Raw genomic sequence first — 24,962 nt, 5'->3', positions numbered from 1 at the left:
GAAGTGAGAAATAGATTTAAGGGACTAGATCTGATAGATAGAGTGCCTGATGAACTATGGATGGAGGTTCGTGACACTGTACAAGAGACAGGGATCAAGACCATCCCCATGGAAAAGAAATGCAAAAATCAAAATGGCTGTCTGGGGAGGGCTTACAAATAGCTGTGAAAAGAAGAGAGGTGAAAAACAAAGGAGAAAAGGAAAGATATAAGCATCTGAATGCAGAGTTCCAAAGAATAGCAAGGAGAGATAAGAAAGCCTTCCTCAGCAATCAATGCAAAGAAATAGAGGAAAACAACAGAATGGGAAAGACTAGAGATCTCTTCAAGAAAATTAGAGATACCAAGGGAATATTTCATGCAAAGATGGGCTTAAAAAAGGACAGAAATTGTATGGACCTAACAGAAGTAGAAGATATTAAGAAGAGGTGGCAAGAATACACAGAAGAACTGTACAAAAAAGATCTTCATGACCCAGATAATCACGATGGTGTGATCACTCACCTAGAGCCAGACATCCTGGAATGTGAAGTCAAGTCAGCCTTAGAAAGCATGACTATGAACAAAGCTAGGGGAGGTGATGGAATTCCAGTGGAGCTGTTTCAAATCCTCAAAGATGATGCTGTGAAAGTGCTGCACTCAATATGCCAGCAAATTTGAAAAACTCAGCAGTGGCCACAGGACTGGAAAATGTCAGTTTTCATTCCAATCCCAAAGAAAGGCAATGCCAAAGAATGCTCAGACTACTGCACAATTGCACTCATCTCACACACGAGTAAAGGAATGCTCAAAATTCTCCAAGCCAGGCTTCAGCAATACGTCAACCGTGAACTTCCAGATGATCAAGCTGGTTTTAGAAAAGGCAGAGGAACCAGGGATCAAATTGCCAACATCTACTGGATCATCAAAAAAGCAAGAGAGTTCCAGAAAAACATCTATTTCTGCTTTATTGACTATGCCAAAGCCTTTGACTGTGTGGATCTCAATAAACTGTGGAAAATTCTGAAAGAGATGGGAATACCAGACCACCTAACCTGCCTCTTGAGAAATCTGCATGCATATCAGGAAGCAACAGTTAGAACTGGACGTGGAACAACAGACTGGTTCTAAATAGGAAAAGGAGTCCGTCAAGGCTGTATATTGTCACCCTGCTTATTTAACTTATATGCATAGTACATCATGAGAAATGCTGGGCTGGAAGAAACATAAGCTGGAATCAAGATTGCCAGGAGAAATGTCAATAACCTCAGATATGCAGATGACACCACCCTTATGGCAGAAAGTGAAGAGGAACTAAAAAGCCTCTTGATGAAAGTGAAAGAGGAGAGTGAAAAAGTTGGCTTAAAATTCAACAGTCAGAAAACTAAGATCATGGCATCTGGTCCCATCACTTCATGGGAAATAGACAGGGAAACAGTGGATAGTGTCAGACTTCATTTTTGGGGGCTCCAAAATCACTGCAGATGGTGACTGCAGCCATGAAATTAAAAGACGCTTACTCCTTGGAAGGAAAGTTATGACCAACCTAGATAGCATATTCAAAAGCAGAGACATTACTTTGCCAAAGGTCCATCTAGTCAAGGCTATGGTTTTTCCAGTAGTCATGTATGGATGAGAGTTGGACTGTTAAGAAAGCTGAGCGCCGGAGAATTGATGCTTTTGAACTGTGGTGTTGGAGAAGATTCTTGAGAGTCCCTTGGGCTGCAAGGAGATCTAACCAGCCCATTCTAAAGGAGATCAGTCCTGGGCTTTCTTTGGAAGGAATGATGCTAAAGCTGAAACTCCAATACTTTGGCCACGTCATGTGAAGAGTTGACTTATTGGAAAAGACTCTGATGCTCGGAGGGATTGGGGGCAGGAGGAGAAGGGGATGACAGAGGATGAGATGGCTGGATGGCATCACTGCCTCAATGGACATGAATTTGAGTGAACTCTGGGAGTTGGTGATGGACAGGAAGGCCTGGCATGCTGCGATTCATGGGGTCACAAAGAGTCAAACAAGACTGAGCGACTGAACTGAACTGAATTAGAGCTCAGGATTAAATGATTTGCCAAGGATCACACAGCTATTTTAAATAGAGTTAGACCTTGGTACTCATTCTCTCTTTTTAAATATGAAGATAATCTCATGACAAGTTTTCTCAACCTTGATGCTACTGATGCGTTGCATTAGATAATGTTTGCTGTGGGGTGCAGAGCCTGTGATTTGTAGCATGTTTAGCACCATCTTTGTACCAAATCAAAGCCAGTAAGAACCTCCCAGCACCCAGTATGACAATCCAAAATGCCTCTGGACAATACCAAAGGTCACCTGGGAGTAAAATCAGTCCTGCTGAAAATCACTGCCATAAGGCTTACTTAGAAAATCAAATGAGATAACAAACAGATTTGCTTAATAAATAATAAAGTACTGGACATCTTCTATGGTTATTATTAGATCCAGGAGTTTTATCACTCAGTGTGGTTCTCACACTTGTGTAGGAAGTGCTTGGGCAAGAGAGAGATCACTACCACCACCACCCCCCTCAGGGTGAAAACTGGAAAACCAGAGCTCAGGCTGCCTTGAGAATTAAATCATGGAGCCAGCTCATAATGGGTAAGATCAGGGTCCTACTCTAAGATGCCTTCCCCTGATCTGAGACTGGCTGCTTGTTCTCCAGCAGCCCCTCCTAGGAATCTTCTCCAAATCCAGCCCACCTGTGGTTCCCAGGTGAGTTCCCTTTCTCTGTTTTCCCAAGTTCCCTAGCATTTCTCTACTGATTTCCTCACCATGCTCAGTTACAAGGACCTGTTTATCCACCTGTCTCCCTCGGTCAGCATGGCTCTTGGGGGAACTGACTGTGTGTTATCCTTCTTTATATATTTAACTCATGCTGGGCGCATCCTAGAAGCTAATGTTTGCTGCATGGATGGATGGATGATTATGGAATTTTTTTTTAAATAAAGATAAAATAAAATAAATCCTCAGGCTTTAGAAATATACAAGTCTACTTAGTCTACATCATGAACAGAGCAAAGGGTTCCTAGGCTAGGCAAGGAATTATCTCTGAATTTAGCTGGAGTCAGGAGCAAGCCAGCAAGTAGCTGCCTATAACACTGATTCAAAGATGTTCTGAAAGATCCTTGGGTTAAAAAGTGTGTGTGTGTGTGTGTGTGTGTGTGTGTGTGTGTGTGTGTGTGTGCATGTGTTTTAGAAGAAAGTAAATTTAATCTAGGAGAATCTCTTTCATGGACTAGCTTGTGGTTAGAGAGAATCTTACGTTAAGCCAGACTCAACTAATAACGTATTAGTCCTTCAGTCATGTACAACTCTTTATGACCCCATAACTGTAGCCCACCAGGCTCCTCTGTCCATGGGAATTTCTCAGCAAGAATACTGGTGTGGGTAGCAAGTCCCTTCTCCAGAGAATCTTCCCGACCCAGGGATTGACTCAGTTCTCCTGCATTGTAGGCAGATTCTTTATTCCACCTGAGCCACCTAGGTCAACAAATAATAGATGACCTTTAAGCTGCCTTCTTGGGAAGGTAAATCCAGTTGTCTGCCAAGCCATGTTGGTTGGAAGGAAAAGTCTAAGCTGGTCCAGAGAGGAAGCACCTGAGCCACTGATGCTGAGCCCTGCTTCCCAGCCTCTCCCCTACACACAGCTCAATTTCTCCTCTAAAGAAGTGCTGAGCAAATTTTTGACAAATATCACTCTGAAGAGATGCCAAATGATTGGTCTGGTCCCAATTTTAATGTAATTGGAAGTGTTATCACAGTTAAAGAAAGATGTCAGGTTTGGTGTGGGAAGAATGTCAATAATCAAAAGCTGAGGGGGCCACTGGACGGGCTGTCCATGGTGCCCTAGGGCCAAAGGTGTCCCCTTGGAGACTTCAAGGATGATTCCATTATCCCAACACTGAGCATTACATATGGTGATGGTGGATGCATGAGACCTACCCCCAGGTGAAACTTAGCCTTTTCCTGATATCAGGCTTGCTGGGAGTTTGGCCTCCCTGTGGAGTTTGCCTACAGGGCATGAACTGATTGTGCCAAGAAGAACGGCTGGGGCCTGTCAGTTCTGTTTCCCCTGGTAAATAAACAGTGTTGTTCCCAGGGTCTATACCTGAGTTTACTCAGTATGCTAACTTGCTTCAGTCATATCCAACTCTTTGCGTTATGGACTGTAGCCTGCCAGGCTCCTCTGTCCATGGTACTTCCCAGGCCAGAATACTGAAGTGGGTTGCATTTCCTACGGGGGGCGGGGGGGGGCGCGGGGAGGGGGTTCTGCTCGATGCAGGGATTGAACTGGTGTCTCCTGTGTGTCCTGCATTAAAAGGCAGGTTCTTTACCACTAGCACCACCTGGGAAACCCTTACTCAGTATTAACTGGCCTTCCCGAATATGTTCAACCCTGGGACATTGGTAGGGTTGAGTTTCCAGAGCCATGAGACTGAGGGGGCAGACCTGAACTTCTGTGGTTACACCAAGGTAAATAACCAAGCAGCCAGACTTCCTACAAGCCCCCTATCCGTCCTTGCCAATGCTTTTCTTTCCATTTTCTCCATGAAGCACTAAAATACCCATCCTTGGGATTCGGTCCAACTGTTTCATAACAAATTGCAATTATAAACTCCTACGTTATGTCACAATAGCATCAGTTCGATCATCATTTTCTTGCCAAGGAAGCTCTCCTGAATAGAACCATGATTGTTTTTCTACAGAAACCACTCCATCTGGGATGCAGAGACTGAGAGAGAGAGAGAGAGAGAGAGAGAGAGAGAGGGGCGGGGTGGGGGGGGGGTGGCCAGGGGGGTGCGGTGGGGGTGGGTAGAGAGAGAGAGCCATGAGCCTGCAAATCTGACAGGCAACGAAGACAACTCACTTGAAATTTTCTTGTCGCTGGTTATTTTTTTAAAGTGCCAGCCCTTCCCAGGATTTGGAGAAATGTTCTGGTTTTGTCATTTTAAAGCTGTTCTTTCTCTACAGATAGGATCTATTCATTGGTGATGGACAAGTCTTAGAAAATACAAAAGAAAAACTGAGACTGACTGATACATTTTTAATATTGATGGGGCACAGACCATATGTGCGTGTCGGGTCTACCGCCTGGAGCTTGCTGGAGTTAGAATGGGAAATAAGTCACCTGAAAAACTCTCTCCTTTGCAGGGTGCAGGGTACACACATCTCCTAGAACCCCTTGCAGGTCATAATTTCTGGGTATCACCCCGTGTGTGGTAGATTCCTAAGTGCTACCTACAGCTCAAGGAAAAACACAAGCTATTTATAAACACTGATACGATCAAGGCAAAGGGAGCAAATGCTGAGACCCAGAGACATCTGGTAAATTCTGACTTTCTCACCCACCACTCTCCCTCCTGTTATCTCCTTCCCAACAGTGCTCAAGCTGGTTTTCTTCCAAATTTGGGGAAAGGAAGGCTGCTGGGCCGTTCCACAAATCTCCCAGCATCGCTGCCAAAACCCTCTGACGAGTTGCACCATCTTTTCATCCTCAACAGCTGCCGGCATTGTTAGGACCTGTCTGCAGGCTCCATCTGAGGTGTGAACAGACCTCAGAAACCTGTGGCCCCGCCCCTCCTCTTCACAGAGCATCTCTGATTCTCAGCGGAGAAATCTTTGTTCTTGCAGAGAGAATCTTTGTTCTCGCAGATCGGCCTGGAATTGTTGAGAAAAATGGCCGTCCTGAGGAAAAAGAAAGATAATAAAGCTTCCGTCGAGGGAATTTCACAAAAGCAGAGTCACATTTCAAAGCAGCTGCTGGTCCCCAGTGAGGGGACCCGGGAAGAGACAGCCGCATATGTGAGCGCCTGTTTAGTTTCTGTCTGAAACCTGCCAGAATCCACACGCGGCTGTCAGCCACCAGGTAATTAAGGTACCCAGGACTCTCCATGCCATACTTTGTTGGGGGAAATATCAGATTGTCCCGGGGAGGGATGAAAATGTATTTCCCCATGGAGATCACTTTAAATATTCTGTATTTGAATTCTTAGATTTCTGTATCTGTAATAACTGATGTTTTTACAGCATTTTGCAGTTTATAAATCACTTCCCTCTACATTCTCCCTTAACTTTGGTCACTCGTTGGTGAGAGGTAACTATTACGTAAGTGCAGAAATAAAGACTCCTGCCAATGAAGTACCATTTCTCTGTGATTACACAGGAAAGGGAGACTCAGACTGAATTCCTAAACTTGTGATTCTAAATCCTATTCTCTCCAAACCTTGAACTACAGAAAGTTTTATATAAGTAGAATGTACAGCTTTTTAATGGGGGTCCCCAGACTATAACTCCATTAGGCCTTTTAATCTACTCCAGAGTCACCTTGTTGTTCACTCAGTTGTGTCTGACTTTTTGCGACCCTGTGGACTACAGCACACCTGACTTCCCTGTCCTTCAGTATCTCCCAGAGTTTACTTAAACTCATGTCCATCGAGTCAGTGATGCCATCTAACCATCTCATCCTGTCACTCCCTTCTCTTGCCCTCAATTTGCAGAGTCACCTGGAAATATCCCATTTGAATCCGAGGCATTTCTGATAATTACTGATATATGTATATTACATCAGGTGTGTACACATATTATATAAATATAATACATGGATATATACCTACTTTTGTGTGTATCAAACTATAGGGAATTTTTTCTCAAACAAAACCATAGTAGATTATTTTCCCAAAGTGGCAATCTAGATGGTACTTGGGAATGAAAACATGGTATGTTTGGCTCTAAGAACCAGGAGATGCAGAAAATACTAGGTCCAGGGTAGCTGCTACTTGACCAGAACTTATTCATTGAGGTTGGCATAGGAAAGAGAGAAGATGCCATTTTAAGTAACTGATGAGCTTAGACTGAGAAGATGCCATTTTAAATAAGTGACGAGATAGAAAGAGGAATTGAGAAAAGAAAACTGGAGTGTTGTAGGAGGGCGTTAATGACTAGAGGACATTTCCTTGGGGGAAGGTTGGGGAGCAGAAGCGCTTCATCCAGAAAACAATGGTCGCAGTCCTGGTGCCATGTGTGAGCACAAAGGTGCGCAAAGCACCAACTGGAGCTGGCAGTAAATGAAGACAGCGACAGAGAGCTCTGGAGCAGTGCGATAAGCCCATGACAGCAGGAAGCACAGAGGCTGTGAGAGGCCCAAAGAGGAGCATCCATCCTGCCTGGCATCCCAAGGATTTAAGAAGGAAGCTAGGAGTCAGAAGCTCACTGGATGGATAGGGATGGCAGAATATTCTGGGCACAGAGAGCAGCATGCAATTCACAGACACATGTGCTGCTGCTGCTGCTGCTGCTAAGTCGCTTCAGTCGTGTCTGACTCTGTGTGACCCCATAGACGGCAGCCCACCATGCTCCCCCGTCCCTGGGATTCTCCAGGCAAGAACACTGGAGTGGGTTGCCATTTCCTTCTCCAATGCATGAAAGTGAAAAGTGAAAGTGAATTCGTTCAGTTATGTCCAACTCTTTGTGACCCTATGGACTGCAGCCTACCAGGCTCCTCTGTCCATGGGATTTTCCAGGCAAGAGTACTGGAGTGGGGTGCCATCGCCTTTTCCACAGACGCATGTGAGACACTACCTATGGATCTGATCGGAATGAAGGGTGTGTGCAGGGAAGTGATAAGAGAAGGACTGAAACTGACAAGAGTGGATCATGAGTTTTTCCTACTGGTCACTAGGCCATGGCGGAGAAGGCGGGATGGAAATAATCTCAGCATTTTAAGCTCAAGTGTAGGGACATAATCAGATTGCATTTAGCAGTCCTCCTGCAGCAGTGCCCAGAATGACTTGAATGGAGTGAACTGAGGAGACCATCTGCTGTTGGTCTAAAGAGATTTGCTAAGGGCTTGAAGGATGCAGGTGGGGCTGGTGCAAATCCAATGTGAGTGATAGCTCGATAAAGGGGCCCTGCCCACAAACCCTGGATCTTCTGGGTTCCTCCTTCTACTATCAGACCACATCCACAGAAGCCAATCTGGACCCAGGATGATAGCTCCTCACTACCTTCCACCACTGGCCACATTGATTGGTCCCAAGCAGTGGGTACATGAATAAAGCTAGACTGGTCTGGAGGCTTTTCTAAGGCTTTTCAACCTGAGCTAGGGAAGGAAACCCCTTCACATATTAAGACCCAAAGCAGCCAACAGTCACACCTCCCAGTGAGAAGTAGCCTCCCTATAGTAAGCAAGAATAGTTCACAGACAAAAAAAAAGGAGGTTCAGAGAATGCAAAATACTTTTTGGTTCCAATGTCTATAATTCTAGATGTTTATAAAGCCATCTCAACCTTGACTATACTGTATGAGCCAATTATGTCCTCTTTTGCCCACATTTCTTTGATTTGGAGGAAGTCATCTGCAATTCTCTAAGATTCCTAAGGAAAAAACTCTATGTGAATGAGAAGAGAGACAGATTTAGGAGATCTGGAGAAATAGAATTAATCAGAGTACTTGGAAACAAGAAAATAAGAAACAATAAAATATACTTGTTCAGCAAGTATATGAACTAGAATAAGTGTCGACAAACTTTTCCTGTAAAGGACAAAACAGTTATTATTGTAGACTTTTCAGCCCATGTGGTCTCTTGAAACTACTCAACTCTGCTGTTCTAACGTGAAAACAGCCAGGGCCACCTATAAATAAATGGGTCTGGCCATGTTCTATAAAACTTTATTTACAAAAACAGGTGGCAGGTCACAGATAGCCTGTGAGCCAGAACTTCCCAAGCCCAGGATTGTATATTGCGTTGGCCAAAATGTTTGCTCATGTTTTTCTATGCGTGCTAAGTTTCTTCAGTCATGTCCGACTCTTTACAACCCATGGACTGTAGCTTGCCAGGCTCCTCTGTTCCTGGGATTTTCCCAGGCAAGAATACTAGAGTGGATTGCCATTTCCTTCTCCAAAGGATCTTCCCCATCAAAACCCGAATGAACTTTTTTGGAAAACCTAACCAATTGCCTTCTTTTGCTTTCACTCCAAGCTCATCAAGCAGTCTTGTTGACAATTACAAATTCCCAGGTTACCTTGATATTAGGTGAAGAGGTGCCCTGTATGAAGGACACAGCCATCTTACTCAGAAAAGGATACCTTTGATTATCAGTCTAAATTCATATCTGTTCGTATACTACTCTTTCAGGACATCAGTGAGGGTTTGGCCACATGTCAGCTGTCCGTGGTGGTACTAAGAAAGTCCAGGATCTGGGCCTCAGAGCCAGATGTCAAGGCCACTGGTGTGATGTCCCCCACCAGCCCACCTACCTTTTCTTCCCTATATCCCCTGCTCCACACAGACAGCCACCTCCCCTCTTGAACTTCATCAGCAACGTCAGGCTAAGACAAACAACATTCTTACTGACTCTGTAGGGAGCAGCTGCATTAAGAAGTAACCTGATGTCCTATTTCCAACCAAAGTTGAATTTACCCCCTGCCTGCTCTTTCTTACACTATCAGTTCCATCTTAATGCTTGTTACCTTCTGTTCACCCTGTTTCAAACTGCTAAAAGGTACCAGATGCTCAATTTTTCACTTTAGGCGCATCTCTTAGCTCCCTTTAATGACACTGCACTCATCTGCAAATAGGGGAACTAATCTTTACCTCCCAGGCTCACTCAGCTAGTTAAGTTAGATAACAAATATGAGCATGCCATAGCAGGATCAGGCCCATGGTAGATGCTCAGAGCATGTGGTGTGGCCCTGGAGAGCAGAGGAGATCCTGGGTGAAGGTTGCAACCTCCGCAGCTCTGGATCTTATGCTCCCCATAGAAAGGTGCTTAAAAATTACTTAAAAAAAAAATATTACTCATTCAGTAGGTTCTTTATTCTGCATGTGTGGTCTGGGACCTGTTGAGACAGGTCCAGACAGGTCCAGATCTGGCTAAAGGCCCAGATCCTGGACTTTCTTAGTACCACCATGGACAGCTGACATGTGGCCAAACCTTCACTGTTCATCTGATACCCGCACGCCTCTGAAGGACAGAATCTAGAGGGAAACCAGTCATGGGTGCTGTGTAAGTAACTGGAGTGACAGATGGGTGGAGTTAGATATTTTGTCAACATAGAAATCACTTTTCCCGAATGAGTTTCCCCATCCAAGGATAGTGTCCTTAATTTCTACGATTAAAACTACCTGCCATATGTTACACTCTCTTTGGTAGCAGTGTAACCACACATTCCCTGGAATCCTTTGTGCATAGAGGCAATTGGAATAAAACTAATTGGGAAACTTGGATCTGCTCACCCCCACCCTTCCTGATTTCAGGGGCACTGGGCCAGGCAACACCCACATGGGCCTGTTTCCTTACAAAGATCCTAAGTCAGTGACTTCTAATGTCCTCTGTTGAATCAATCTCGATTAAAGCACGTTACCCAAAGATTAGACTGAGGAAGAGAACAACTTCCAGAGAAAGATTCCCTTGGAATAGGTTACTAGGTGTGGGGGCATGTGTGTTCAGGGTGGGCAGGTTCAGAAGGGTATGCAGTTCAGGCTGACAACAGACATCCAATAATACATATAGCTCAGATGCCTTGTCTGAGATACAGTGGCCTTCAGAGCCAGGGAACACCACGTGCCAATTTAATCATTTTGCTTTAAGCACTTTAGCAATTTATTTTCTCCGAGTCTCAGGGAACTCCCATTGACAATGGGCATCAGACAATACATGTGTTCCAAGATGTTCTGCTTAATCAATGAATTCTGAATGATGTCCAGTGTCCCGGATGGGCATTCCACAAACAAAAGTGAACCTGGATCCCACCCTCTAAGTCAAACATTTTCCCAAAGAAGTCACGCTCTTCCACCTCCCAGCCTTGATTCAAAGTACTCACCATCTCTTTTAGCCCATAGAAATTATATTGCTTTGAGATAGAGCTTCCAGAAGTTTCCTCAAGAAACATTTCTTCAATCTCAATCTCGCTGCACAGGTATGGACTTCTGTGTCAGAAACCATGCTTGTTAATAGAAGCCTGATCAATAGACCCAGCTTTTAAGGGTGCTCAGTCAAACAAGTATCAAGAACATGAAGCCAGCTCATAGATACCACAGGGTAAATGCTGCGATAGGAAACAGAGGCATACATAAGCATTGAGCTGGGATCCAGAGAAGAGGAGAAACTTCTGCTCTGGCTGAGGGTGGAAGGTGTCCCTCCCCTTCCCAAAGCATGTGTAACCTCTCTTCTAGCACTTTCCTGGTTACTGTGATTGTGGCTGTGTCTACATCTCCCATTGATCTAGAGTTTGTCTCCTGTTCCCTGGCACCCAGCAGAAGACCTGGATGTAAGTAAGAGATGGTGGAAAACATTCCATCTTCTGTAGTCAAGGAGTCCTTGGTGACCAAGTGATAACAGTCTGCTGCTGGGCTGTAGCCAATTTCTAGGTCAAACATCAAAGCTGCTACTACTGCTGCTAAGTCACTTCATTTGTGTCCGACTCTGTGTGACCCCGTAGATGGCAGCCCACCAGGCTCCCCCGTCCCTGGGATTCTATCACAGCTGAATTAGCAGCACTATTTAGCAAAGTGAGCCAACGCCAATGACAGAAAGAAAACACACCCTCTGTGTTTTCATCATTAAGGAAGGAGATTGACCTAAATTCCAACTAGAATGATTTCATGCCACATTTGGCCTGGGCAATGACAAAGTCATCTATCTATGATCTGTGTGCCCAGTCAAGTACCTGGCATGACCAACTTTTCCAAACAAGTCAGAGCGAAAGCACAAGTTTGAGGAAACTCTTGGGGTTAGCAACACTTCTGGGAAATTTCTCTGGGAATAATTTAAAAAAGAGAGATGACCATGGAATGCCTTCAGCCATTGTCATGAGATCTACTCTCAATGGGTCAGATGGTTCACAACTCATGCAGTATTTTCACACACATTTTTTTCACTTGAGCTTTGCGAAGTTAAGAAATACTATTGTCCTCATTTCACAAGAAGTGACATATATACAGCTCAAGTGCCCTGCAAGGTCATGCAGGTCCTCCTCTCACGCTCTCTCTGCCAACAAGGACACACCTCTGTGTCCTCGGGTGCAAACGGGAAGTACAGAAGTTCCCAACTTCTAGAAAGATCCACTTCCACCCAAGGTTACAGCTTCTCCACACCTTCACTGGAATTGCAAGTATGCTTCACATCCAGCACAGCCCTGAATAAGCCATCAGAGAACTGGGGATGCTGAGTGAGATGCAGAGGAGATGTCAGGTGCCATGTAGATCCAGAAAGCCCCACCGAAAGGAGAAAAGAGACTGACTTTGGGTGACCCCAGAGGTTAGAAGAAGGACCTAAGAATGCGCAACAGGCAAACATGGCCAGGTTCCATCTAGAGAAGTCTCTTCTCTGATGTTCACAACTGATCACTTTTGGGAGCCATGAGTTCACCACTGCTGAGGTGCCCAGGTAGAGGCTGGGAGATATCTTGCTGGCAAGATGTAGCAGGAATTCAAACATCTGCTGGGCCTGGACCAAATGATTCCTTTAAATCAGGTCATCTAGTGGACTTCTGCAATCCTTCTGTTAAATCCTCTTGCCCGCTCAGCGCACTTGTCTCTACCTCCCTGGGCCAGTCAGTCAGAGAAGGTGTCATCATAAAGCTCCCCTCCGCTTATCATGGTGACTCTGGGGACATACAGACAGCAAGCCTATGCTCCCAGGCCCCTCGACACCCCCATGCAACCCTCCTCTCTCTCCCCCTGGTAGCTAAGTGGTAGATCATGACTACCAACCAGCCCCATCACCCACGTGTCATAATACATAATGTGACATGTCATTCCTAAAAGAATGCCAAACTCTGGTCCACATCAAATTCTCTTGTTTAAGTTCATCTGTGTATCTGCCTTTAGTATAACTTCCATTTTACCAGCTGCGTACATTTTATAACATAAATTGAATAATAACCTATTTATATGTTTATATCTAATAAGGAAATTGATAACTATGAAAAATATCTGTCCCTTTATTAAATGACTGTAGCAGGAACTATGCTAGAGATTTCAGATAAATTATCCTGATTCCCCATCCTGCCAGTCATATGATGACCTACCCATTTTATAGATGCTCACAGAGATTTAAGCTCCCTGACAGGTTGGTCTGACGTCAAATCCCAAGCAATTCAAACTCCATAAAGTAAGAGATCTTCCATTGACCACATTGCCTGTTAACAGCTGGGATTCACCACCAAATCTGACTCCAAACCTGGTATTATTTCCCACTGCAACATGCTGCTGGAAGCTTTCCTAAATATGCAAGCAAAAGTTTTGATTCTAAATTTTATTTTAAAAGGCAACTTGTATTTCAGAGTTCTATTAGAAAAAAAAGTAGTTGGGGTAGGGGAGGAAATATGATCAAGAAATGAGGTTCCAACCCCAGGTTGTATGGTTATTTATTACAAGAGCTGATTTATTTTTTCCTCTCTCTTTCCATTATTTACTTGTTCAGGGAGCTAGAAACAGAAAAGCAGCGCTGGCGATTCAGCAGTTATTTAAATAGATCAGTGCTGGGACCGTGCACTCCGCTTGCTGTAATTGGAAACCATTCCTACCATGCACCAATATTTCAAAGGCATTACAACCCAATTCTCTGACCCATGAATCAGGGTTTTCCCCTTTCCCAGTGTGAAAGATTGGGGCCAGGGAGGACCGGAAGAAAGATTTCTCTTAGGCACAGCTCTTACAGAAGAAAGATGACAAAGGAGAATCTAGTTAGCCGGATTTTTAATTGTATATTATAATAAATTAATTGCATTAAATGTATGGCATTAGCTTTTCTTGTGCAGTGAATGCATGAGAAAAACAGGCTCTGTCTTCTGCAAACGGAGTCCCATCCTCTCTGAACACTTCTCATAGTCTCTGTAACTTGGTGTCTTGAGACAAACTCACTTAGCTATCACGATTTATGTTCAAGCATGATTTGTCACTGGCAGAGTCAACCCCTTTCAAATTCATGTTAATTCTCCTCTTATTCAAATATGATGATTTCAAAGGTGTATCCCTGGCCTCTCCTCTCATCTTTGGGGGAAGTGAAGTTAGGGACTCTGAAACTGAACAAACCTGACATTGCTGTATGATTCCAGATGGGATCCTTTATCTCTCAGAGCCTCAGTTATCTAATCTGAAAGCTGGCCTCATAAATGAATATCACACGCAAGTAGTGACAGATCAAGGAAGGTGATGAACAGAAAGAAGTTAGCATAGTGTTGGATGCCCAGGAGGTTATCCAATGATACTTGTTGATGATTACTGGTGATGCCCAGTAAACATCGCCTCTGCTTTCTTTACTGTGATTTCCTTCTTTTCTTTACCGTGATTAAAGGTGCAGTGAACATTTCAGGTTGTGATGTTGGCTTCTGCAACCATATATAAATGCAAACAACTCTTTGTGATATGTGCCTTTTCCTAACCTAGAGTAGGGCTTCAATCAATTCAGTCACTCAGTCATGTCCAGTGCTTTGTGACCCCAAGGACTGAAACACACCAGGCTTCCCTGTCCATCACCAGCTCCTGGAGCTTGCTCAAAATCATGTCCATCAAGTCAGTGATGCCATCCAACCATCTCATCCTCTGTTGTCCTCTCCTCCTCCTGCCTTCAATCTTTCCCAGCATCTTATCCTTATCCATCAGAGGACAGACAGAATGAAAATCACAATTACAGAAAACTAGCCAAACTGATCCGGAGAAGGCAATGGCACCCCACTCCAGTACTCTTGCCTGGAAAATCCCATGGACGGAGGAGCCTGGTAGACTGCAGTCCATAGGGTCACAAAGAGTTGGACATGACTGAATGAATTCACTTTCACTTTTCACTTTCATGCATTGGAGAAGGAAATGGCAACCCACTCCAGTGTTCTTGCCTGGAGAATCCCAGGGACGGGGGAGCCTGGTGGGCTGCTGTCTATGGGGTTGCACAGAATTGGACATGACTGAAGCAACTTAGCAGCAGCAGCCAAACTGATCACTTGGATCACAGCCTTGTCTAACTGTGAAACTATGAGCCATGCCGTATAGACTACCCAAAATGGATGGGTCATGGTAGAGAGTTCTGACAAAATGTGGCCCACTGGAGAAGGGAATGGCAAACCACTTCAGTATTCTTGCCTTGAGAACCCCATGAATACTATGAAAAGGCAAAAAGATATGACACCGAAAGATGAACTCCCCAGGTTGAACTCCCCAATATGCTGCTGGAAAAGAGTGGAGAAATAGATCTACAAAGCAGAGGGCTTACATTCCCCTTTTTTCCTATTCATCACCAGCATGGCTTTCTCACACCAGGCACCTACATTCTAGACCCTTTACAGTTTTTATCCTATCTAACTTAATCCTTATGATACATTGGGAGATTGTCAATGTTATCTCCATTTTACAGATGAAGAAACCAAAGCTTAGGAAGGACAGGTAACTCTTCTGAGATTAAACAGCTAGTAAACAGCTGAAGCAAGGATCAAATCCAGGTCTGTCTGGCTCTAGATCCTATACTTGCGTGCATGCTCAGTCGCTCAATTGTGTCTGACTCTGTGATCCTATTATGGACTGTAGCCTGCCAGGTTCCTCTGTCCTTGGGATTTCCCATGCAAGGATACTGAAGTGGGTTGCCATTTCCTCCTCCAGGAGATCTTCCCAACCCAGGGATTGGACCCAAGTCTCCTACATTGGCAGTCGGGTTCCTTAATACTGAGCCACCTGAGGAGAAAACACGATGCTTACTTACTCTTTAAAAATCCTGGCTCTAGGACAGTGATGTTCAAATGGGAGTAGTTTTGTTCTCCAGGGAATATTCAATAGTACTTGGAGATATTTTTAATTTCTACAATGTGGGGATGAGGGAAATGATGCTACTTGCATCTAGTTAGTGCCTGGAGATGTTGGCAAACATGCTACAATGCACAGGACAGTGCCCCCCCCCCAACCTGCCCAACAATGAAGAATTATTTGGTCCAAAACCTCAATATTTTGTCGTTGAAATTTTTTTCTGTTGAAATATTTTGCTCCAACATTTATCAAACTTTGTCTTATTTTAATATAAGTGAGGTTAATATCATATTTTGGAATTCAGACCTTCATTCCTTATTGATGTGCAGATACCAAAAGACCTTATTTTTTCCAAGTCTTCTGCAAAGCAGAAATGTTCCCAGTGTGTTACATGTTCACACTGTCAGTTTCATTCATTTCCACAGCACAATATCTATTGTCTCATGGTTTCCATGGTAAAAGGTCTCTCAGTTGTTTGCTTAGATTATTTTTTTGCTTGCTCATGCCATTTTGAAAACATTTCTAAAAATGAAACTGCCAAGGTCAAATCCGATATAGTCTTCCTTCTGTTTCTGTTATTTATTTTTTTCTTACATAAAATATATGGCATGCCATGGAATTTAAGCAGTTTACAAAATCTGTAAACTGTATGCCAGTTCTAAGTTATGATGGAAGGCATTATTTATAAAATAAAAATGTAATATATGATACAGTCCTTGGAAGTCTAGTTCACTCCCTATTTCTGTTCGACAGAGAAGGAAGGAGACTCCTAGGTAAGCCGTGATCTACCCAGAGTTAAATGGCTAATTGGCACAGGGCATGAATAAGAGTGGGCTTCCCAGATGGTGTTACTGGTAAAGAATCTGCCTGCTAATGCAGGAGTCACAGGAAACACAGGTTCGATGCCTAGGTCAGAAAGATCCCCCGGAGTAGGAAATGGCAACCCACTCCAGTATTCTTGACTGGGAAATCGCATGGACAGAGGAGTGTGGCGGGCTATAGTCGTGGGGTCAGACACAACTGAGTGACTGAACACAGCACAGCAGGAGCAGGAAGAAGAGCACAGGTATTCTAACTCCTGGGCTGGCACTTTCTTCCCCGCACTTGTGGTTTCATGCTGTAAAATCCAAGCGTACACACACTTAGGCAGACAACATGCCCCTGCACGTGCACACATATACACACACACAATGTATTTTCACTCTTCTTTTTGAAGATTTCAAATCGTGATGCTTATCAATATGTTAAATGCAAACTTAGAGTCATGAGTCATCTGTGCTGTGCTCTACTGAGGAGTTTAAAGGGACTAGGAATTTGGGGACAACCTGATGTTCAAAATGAGAACTCAAGATCATCAGACTGACAACTCTAGACATCTGTAGCCCCAAACCTGAATTCCTGGAATTTATGAAACCTGACAGAGAGAATGCAGAGTGACAGTGGACCAATTTCCATTCGCTTCCCCATCACCACTTTACACCGTCTCCACAGTTTCCTTTATGAAATATAAAGATGATAATGGACACCTGGCTCCAAACACTCTGAGAGCCTCCCATTTCCTAGATGAAAGCTAAGATCTTCAGCATGGAGTGTAAGATGATCTTAGCTCCCTAGCCTGCCCCAGATGGATCCTGCTCACACCTGTTAAGTCTCAGAGCTTCCCAGAAGATTGAATCTCATGAGCACTGAAACAAGTTCCTCCAAGTCCTTCCACCTAGCTTCCTGGGCAAGTCTCCAAGATGCTTCCTCTATAGCTTCTAATGTCTGTCTGAGGAGTATTGACCTCCCTAATACCCCAACTTGTATCACAGGTAGGTACACTGATCTCAATTCCCCATAGTAGAACTCAGACCCAAGTTATGTCAAGAAGACATACTGAAGACCCCAGTATCTAACAAAGGAGAAAGGATAATTTGCATTTTCTAGAAGCTATAAATAAAACCTATTGACACGAATCCAACCTCAGAATCCTCACCCAAATCCTGCCCCATTTCTTGTCAACTCTACCCTTACCCAAGACCTTTCAAGGCATCTCCACATGTGTGAGTTTAGACTGCAAGTAGATATATGTCTCAGTCAGCTTAAGCCACTCTAAAAGAACACCATAGAACTTCCCAGGTGGCTCAGTGGTGATTCCTGGGTCAGGAAGATCCCCTGAAGGAGCTAATGGCAACACACTCCAGTATTCTTGCTTGGAAAATTCTGTGGACAGAGGCGTCTGGCAGGCTACAGTCCATGAGGTTGCAAAGAGTTGTACATGACTGAGCAACAGAGCACAGAGAACACCATAAACTGGTGGCTTATAAGCAGCAGACAGTTATTTCTCACAGTTCTGAAGGCTATGAAATCCAAGATCAGTGCACGGACCAATTCGGTATCTGATGAGGATTGCTTCTTGGTTCTTAGACAGCCATCTTCTCACTGGGTACTTACATAGTGGAAGGTGGGGAGGGAGCCTTCTCTGGGCCCTTTTATAAGGCACTAATCCTGCTTATGAAGGCAATCGCACCCCACTCCAGTACTCTTGCCTGGAGAATCCCAGGGACGGCAGATCCTGGTGGGTTGCCGTCTATGGGGTCACACAGAGTCGGACACAGCTGAAGCGACTTAGCAGCAGCAGCAGCAGCAATCCTGCTTATGAAGGCTCCACCCCTATGACCTAATCACTTCCCCAAGTCCCACCTCCTAATATCATCACACTGGGACTCCTAATATCATCACACTTAGGCCTTCCCCGGTGGCTCAGATGGTAAAGCGCCTGCCTACAATGCAGGAGACCCAGGTTCAATCCCTGGGTTGGGAAGATCTCCTGGAGAAGGAAATGGCAACCCACTCCGGTATTCTTGCCTGGAAAATCCCATGGATGGAAGAGCCTGGTAGGCTACAGTCCATGGGATCGCAAAGAGTCAGACATGACTGAGTGACTTCCTTTCACTTTCAATCCTGCTTATGAGGGCTCCACCCCTATGACCTAATCACTTCCCCAAGTCCCACCTCCTAATGCCATCACACTGGGACTAGGATTTCAACATATGAATTTGGGGGGACATAGACTTTCAGTCTACACTAAGAAGAAAATCTTCCTCTCCATTACTACTAAGAACCACAGTATTTCTTGTTCAGGATGGCTGACAGTGGGATGATCCATTTCTTTCTGAGTAAGTCCTAGTCACAAGGTGAAATCTAGCCACCATTCTCTACCCCCATTGGAAAACTACACTTGCCTATGGTTTGTTTAGTTCCAGAAGCATATCTCATTGGCCAAACTCTTGACGAGTTTCTGAAGCTGTCTTTCCTCCAGCCTCTCAGGTGTGTGGCCTGAGCTTCACTGTGCTCTGCAGGAAATAAATCTTGTCTATTCCCAAATTCTCACTTCACAGATGAGAAACATGAAGCCAGAAGGGACTTGCCCAAGGCACCCAGCAAGTCAACAGCAAATCTAGGACTAGAATTCAGGTCATGCAAAAGTCCAGGAAAGTACTCTTTCTTTTAATATATTCTTGAAATCTCAATAATAAGACTTTTAATTTTGTATTTATATGGATACACATATGAGTTGTCAGCAAGTGAATGGATACAAAAACTCTGGGAAGTTGTATTCAACATATGAAAACCAATTCTGGGTCACAATACTCCTTGAGGGCCCATCATTCCTTAGCCATAAACATAATAACTGAAGTGGGAAGGTAAATTTCAACAGCAGAGGTACGACACACACTGTAATCGAGTTAGAAGATGTATGCAGAGACTGTTAATACTACATGTAAGATGCTGAATATTACTTTCCTCATTATAAATATTTAAGAGCATATGGTTTTTAATAGCACAAGATATTACACAGTGATCAGCTCGTATAAACGGTTACATGAAGTCCAAGGAAAGACATCCCTTCCTGTACCCGGAATGATCACAAAAGTGACATTCTTAAATGGAAAAATAAAGTCCATAATGAAAGATCCCAGAGTTACAGTTTTAATTCATGATGACTCTATCACCCCTTACCACAGGAATCCACAGACTCAGTCAAACAAACATTCTTCCATGTGATCTCCAGGGATAGTTTCCTGCTTTGCTTTTTTAATGATGATTTTTTTTACATTTGCTTTTTCTTTATTAAATCTACTTCAGTTCAGTTCAGTCACTCAGTCATGTCCAACTCTTTGTGACCCCATGGACTGCAGCACACCAGGCTTCCCTGTACATCACCAACTTCCAGAGTTTACTCAAACTCATGGTCTATAGAGTTGGTGATGCCATCCAACCATCTCATCCTGTCGACCTCTTCTTCTCCCACCTTCAATCTTTCCCAGCATCAGGGTCTTTTCAAATGAGTCAGTTCTTCACATCAGGTGGCCAAAGTAATGGAGTTTCAGCTTCAGCATCAGTCCTTCCAATGAATATTCAGGACTGATCTCCCTTGGGATGGACTGGTTTGATCTCCTTGCAGTCCAAGGGACTCTCAAGCATCTTCTCCAGCACCACGGTTCTACTTAATTTTTTTTATAATTGAGTGTAACTGCTTTACATTGTTGTGTTAGTTTCTGCTATACAATGACGTAAATCAGCTATGTGTATACATATATCCCCTCACTCTTGAGGCTCCCACCTGAGCCTCCCACCGCTCTAGGTCATCACAGAGCACCAAGCTAGACTCCCTGTGCCATACAGCAGCTTCCCACTAGCTAGCTGTTTTACAAATTGTATGTGATTATATGTCGATACTACTCAATTCGTTCCACCCTCCTCTGGCCTCTCTGTGCTTTCTGTATAATTAAATCTTTTTTTTTTTTTCAAGCCAAATTTTTGTGTTTTCCTTGCTGATAAAAGGATTGCCTATCTCAGCCAGGCCTGTAAACCATAAATATCTAGATTAATTCCCAGCTGACCATTAACATGAAGACTTTGCCTTTAAAATACTGGCATTACAAGAATATAAGTGGCTCTGTATAAGCAACTTGAAATGGATTCTTCCTTATCTTACGTTGAATTGCTTCCAAAGCTAAGGAGGGTCTTTTGGAATCTCCTGCATGCATATAGTTTGTCCAGAGCCTCTCAGAAGCAGCTGGTCTTCCCTGGTGTCAAGTTATCCTGAACATGACCCCTGGCCATGGGCATGAGTTTCAGAGATCCAGACTGTGGGTTCAGCCCACAGATTCTATCAATGAATGGTTTAGGGGAATGAGGCTGCGGCAGGATATTTGGGTTATCAACCCATATTCGGTTCCTGCCTCTTTCCCTCGGAGAATTCCCCTCCATCCCAGTAATCACCCCTGTCCCACGCACATGCCTCAGCAGAAGGAAAGCCCACCCCAAACCCAGGAGGGGTTCCTGCATGACTGTTCTAGAAATGGACATGAGACTCAACACCGACCAATTTTATTTCAGGAAAAGAGTATGATGGAATTTCTAGAAAAGGTCTTCCTTGTTCTAGGAAATATGCAGAAGGGATCATCTATTCTGTTTCTAGACATTGTCATCCATGAGGGCCAAACTGTTGAGAACAGGTTTAGAAACAGACCAACTCAAAGTGAAGGGCAGTGTCAAGAGAAGCAGAATGGAGCTGGAATCCCTGGTTATATCAATTATGAAATGTGTGTTTCCTCTGGACTTCCAGATATGTGAAGCTATCAAGTTATTTAATCTAAATTAAGTTGGATTTTGCAGTGCTTTCACCCAAGAGCATTCTAAATATTAAAGGGAACTTTACCATTTAAGGGAATAAAACCCCTCACTGGGTTTTCTAATATATAGAAAAACTAAGTGGAAGTAAATAGTTGAAATGTGCAGTCTCTAGGAATCAGATTTAATCAAGACTTAAGGAAAAATTATATTGATCCATACAGGGAGAAAAAAAAAAAGGTTTTAGATCTTTCCTTCAGAAGAACTGCTATGGGAGAGTACACAGAAAACAAAGAATGACATCTTGATTGAGCTGGAGGAAGAGAGGGATTTCCTCTGGAGAAAGGCAGTGAGCTTCAAAGCCTGGCTGAAAAGACATGAAAAGGGAGAATAGATATGTCTGGACAACACTTCTTTTAAGAGAGGAAAGGGGGCCTTTCAACCATTACTCCATCAGCATGGGAGACAGATCCAGGGAGACCCAGCAGAGGAAAGGCTGTTTAGAGTTGAAGGGGTAAATCAACCACACTTCTCTCCCCTTCTGAGTTCCGACTGAAATGTGAATCAGTTCAAGATAAAAGAAAAAAACAATGTGTATCAGTTCAGGATACATATATTAGAGTTAGTGCTAGAGGCTTTGGATTGGAGAACACAGTTTTGATCTTGGCCATACACAGCTTTTCTATATCCCTACTCCAAAACCCCAGTAGACATATATGGATGTGAGAGCTGGACCATAAAGAAGGCTGAGCACTGAAGAACTGAATCTTTTGAGTTGTGGTGCTAGAAAAGACTCTTGAGAGTCCTTTGGACAGCAAGGAGATCAAACCAGTCAATCCTAAAAGAAACCATCCCTGAATAGTCATTGGAAGGACTGATGCTGAAGCTCTGATACTTTGGCTATGTGATGTGAAGAGCCAACTCATTGGAAAAGACCCTGATGCTGGGAAAGATTGAAGACAAGAGGAGAGGGGATAACAGAGGATGAATTGATTGGATGGCATCACCAACTTAATGGACATGAGTTTGAGCAAACTGCAGGAGACAGTGAAGGTCAGGGAAACCTGGCCTGCTGCAGTCATGGGGTCACAAAGAGTTGGACATGACTTTGTGACTGAACAACAACAACAAGCCCATAGTCCACCTCTCTACCTCTAAGTAGCCATGCTTGCATGCTCAGTTGTGTCTGATTCTTTGCAATCCTTTGGACTGTAGCCCCCCAGGCTCCTCTGTCCATGGAATTTTTCAGGCAAGAACACTGGAATAGGCTGTCATTTCCTCCTCCAAAGGATCTTCCCAACCCAGGGATCAAACACAAGTCTCCTGATGCTCCTGCAATACAGGTGGATTCTGTACCTGCTGAGTCATTGGAGAAGCCACTGGGATTCCACCTCTAAGTAATTGAATGTATCTGCCCAGGTAGAAGCAGAGCAGTGAGATCTATCCAGACATGCTTCTCTTGTTTCATCCTCCCCCCCTACCCTCTTGCAGGAATAGAATCTGCCTGTTGAAAGGCTCCTTCCATGGAAGAACAGAGGGAAAACTTACATTCATTGCTATCAAGGCAGCACCTCAAGGATGAATGACGCCTGGATATCGGGAGCAGTATTATTTATTACTCTAAGCTTGCTTAAATGAGAAAGACAGACAAAGAAGTCAGACTCCCAGTATTCCACTCAAGCTAAATCACTCTTCCACTGCTCCAAGGTATACAGGGATGACAAGAGAGCTATAACTGCTATTCCAACATCACCTCTGGGAGTCAGCATTCCCTCATGGACACAGGAGGGCAGGGGGATAATTTCCCCTAACAGAAGACAAGAATCAAGGAGCACAGTGGAATGACTCTACTGCAGAGGGAGCCCATCCAGTTTGCTGAAAAGAGATGCCTCTTAGAGCCAAATAAGAAAGTCCATCATAAGGACAACTGGACAACCCACAATTTACTACTAGGCGAGCTATGTCACATGGAGGTGGGAACAATGGAACAAATTTCAGTAAAAAGATGGGCAAGATCAGTGTAGAAAATCTCAGGTGTCATTAGGTATATTTCACGATAACAAGATTAATGCCCCCCTCCTCTCCTTAGGTGGGATTGCACTCCCTATACCTGCCTCTAAAGGACAACTCCAAGATATGTACATATATATACTCTTGAAATGGTATGGTTCAAAACACTAGGTATACCTAAAAATTATAAAACTCTTTAGATGAAACAAATGTGAGAACCAGGTAGGACCTAAGAGAAGGAAGTGAAGTCTTTTAGACAGGGAAGCAGCAGCACAACCATAGTACACCACTCTGGTACAGGGTTGCAAATGGGTTAGGGCAACGCAATGCAGAGAGAGGAGCAAAACATGGAGCGTTGAGGTGGGGTGGATACAGAACCTGGCCCTTTCCCACGCAAGCCTATTCAAAACAGGGCAGAGCCTAGTCCCCAGACAAACCTACATCAGTTCAGAACTGGGGACGGTGGAATGCCCAGGACTCAAAGAGAAGGTGGGGATTTAGGGATTCAGATGTTTAAAAGTACTGAATGAACCTTAAGTGGGGTGTGTGCAAGAGGACTTATAGTAGTATCTAAGTCCCGATGATGGGGGAGAGGGGACTACCAAAGGGAATGTCCGCACTTTTTCAGGAAGCTAGGAATGTTATTCTCTGAAAGAGCAGGCTGTCTAGGATAGGTCGATTCTACTCCAGGTATTTTACCTCCTCAAATCCTTGATGAGTCGCTTCTTCCTCTTACATTTACCCTACATGTAAGATGATTTCTGGACTCCTGGCACAGCTAGGATGGCATTCAGCAGGGTTGAAACATGCCGTTGTTTCGTTGTGTTGTTTGTGTTATCTCTGGATAATATTCTTCCCCTAGATGTTGCTAAATCTTTGCTATGGTGTCTGGCTGGCACAAGTTGTGTAGGTCTGGTTTCATTGCATATTTCATTCCAGAAACATAATCTTGCTTGAGATTGCTTCTAAAAGTGTTGGGAGTGTTGCCTTTTTCGAATATTCTCTAAATATTGTGGGTGTAGTTTGTTGTGATAATTTTATCACATTGTATCACTAATAGACTGTTCAAAACACAGGGGATTGAGCAGACTCTGGGTCAGTTTAGGAATTTAGGAGGTACTGAAAGAATTACACTCACACTCTCATTCCAATGGAAGAAATGCGGGTTGAAGCTACTGTAGGGACCCAATTCTACCCAAACATCCAAGTAAGACCACCACTGCCCTAAACTAAGCAAACTACAATACAACATTGAGGAGAATAGGGTTTTGAACATGAATGCCTTTGAACTTTAACTTCTGAGCCTCAATGTCATCATCTGTAAAAGAAAGCTAGTCATAGCCTAGCTCATGTTACTGTAAGGTAAAGGAGAGATAATATTTGTAAATCATATAGTATGATAGTTGCTCAGTCGTGTCTGACTCTTTGCAACCCCATGGACTGTAACCTGCCAGTCTCTACGGTCCACAGAATTCTCCAGGCAAAGCATATAATCAGTGCATGGAAAGTAACAGGTCTTCTAAAGTAAGTGTTGTTATTTAGCTCAGGTCTCAAATGTCAATAATCAAATGTTTGAATAAGCCTAATCACAGTTGCCAATGAA

The 24,962-nt window shown here is 43.8% G+C and overlaps 1 non-coding gene across 1 annotated transcript; it reads left to right on the top strand.

The window, feature by feature from the left end:
- TRNAC-ACA lies at nucleotides 18,462-18,533 on the top strand. The gene has a single exon. It is a non-coding gene; the product is annotated as a tRNA-Cys (tRNA).

Source organism: Capra hircus, chromosome 11, assembly GCF_001704415.2.
Source record: "Capra hircus breed San Clemente chromosome 11, ASM170441v1, whole genome shotgun sequence".
Lineage (NCBI taxonomy): Eukaryota > Metazoa > Chordata > Mammalia > Artiodactyla > Bovidae > Capra > Capra hircus.
The sequence above is the reverse complement of the archived record's forward strand: the minus strand, read 5'-3'. Positions and strand labels throughout refer to the sequence as shown.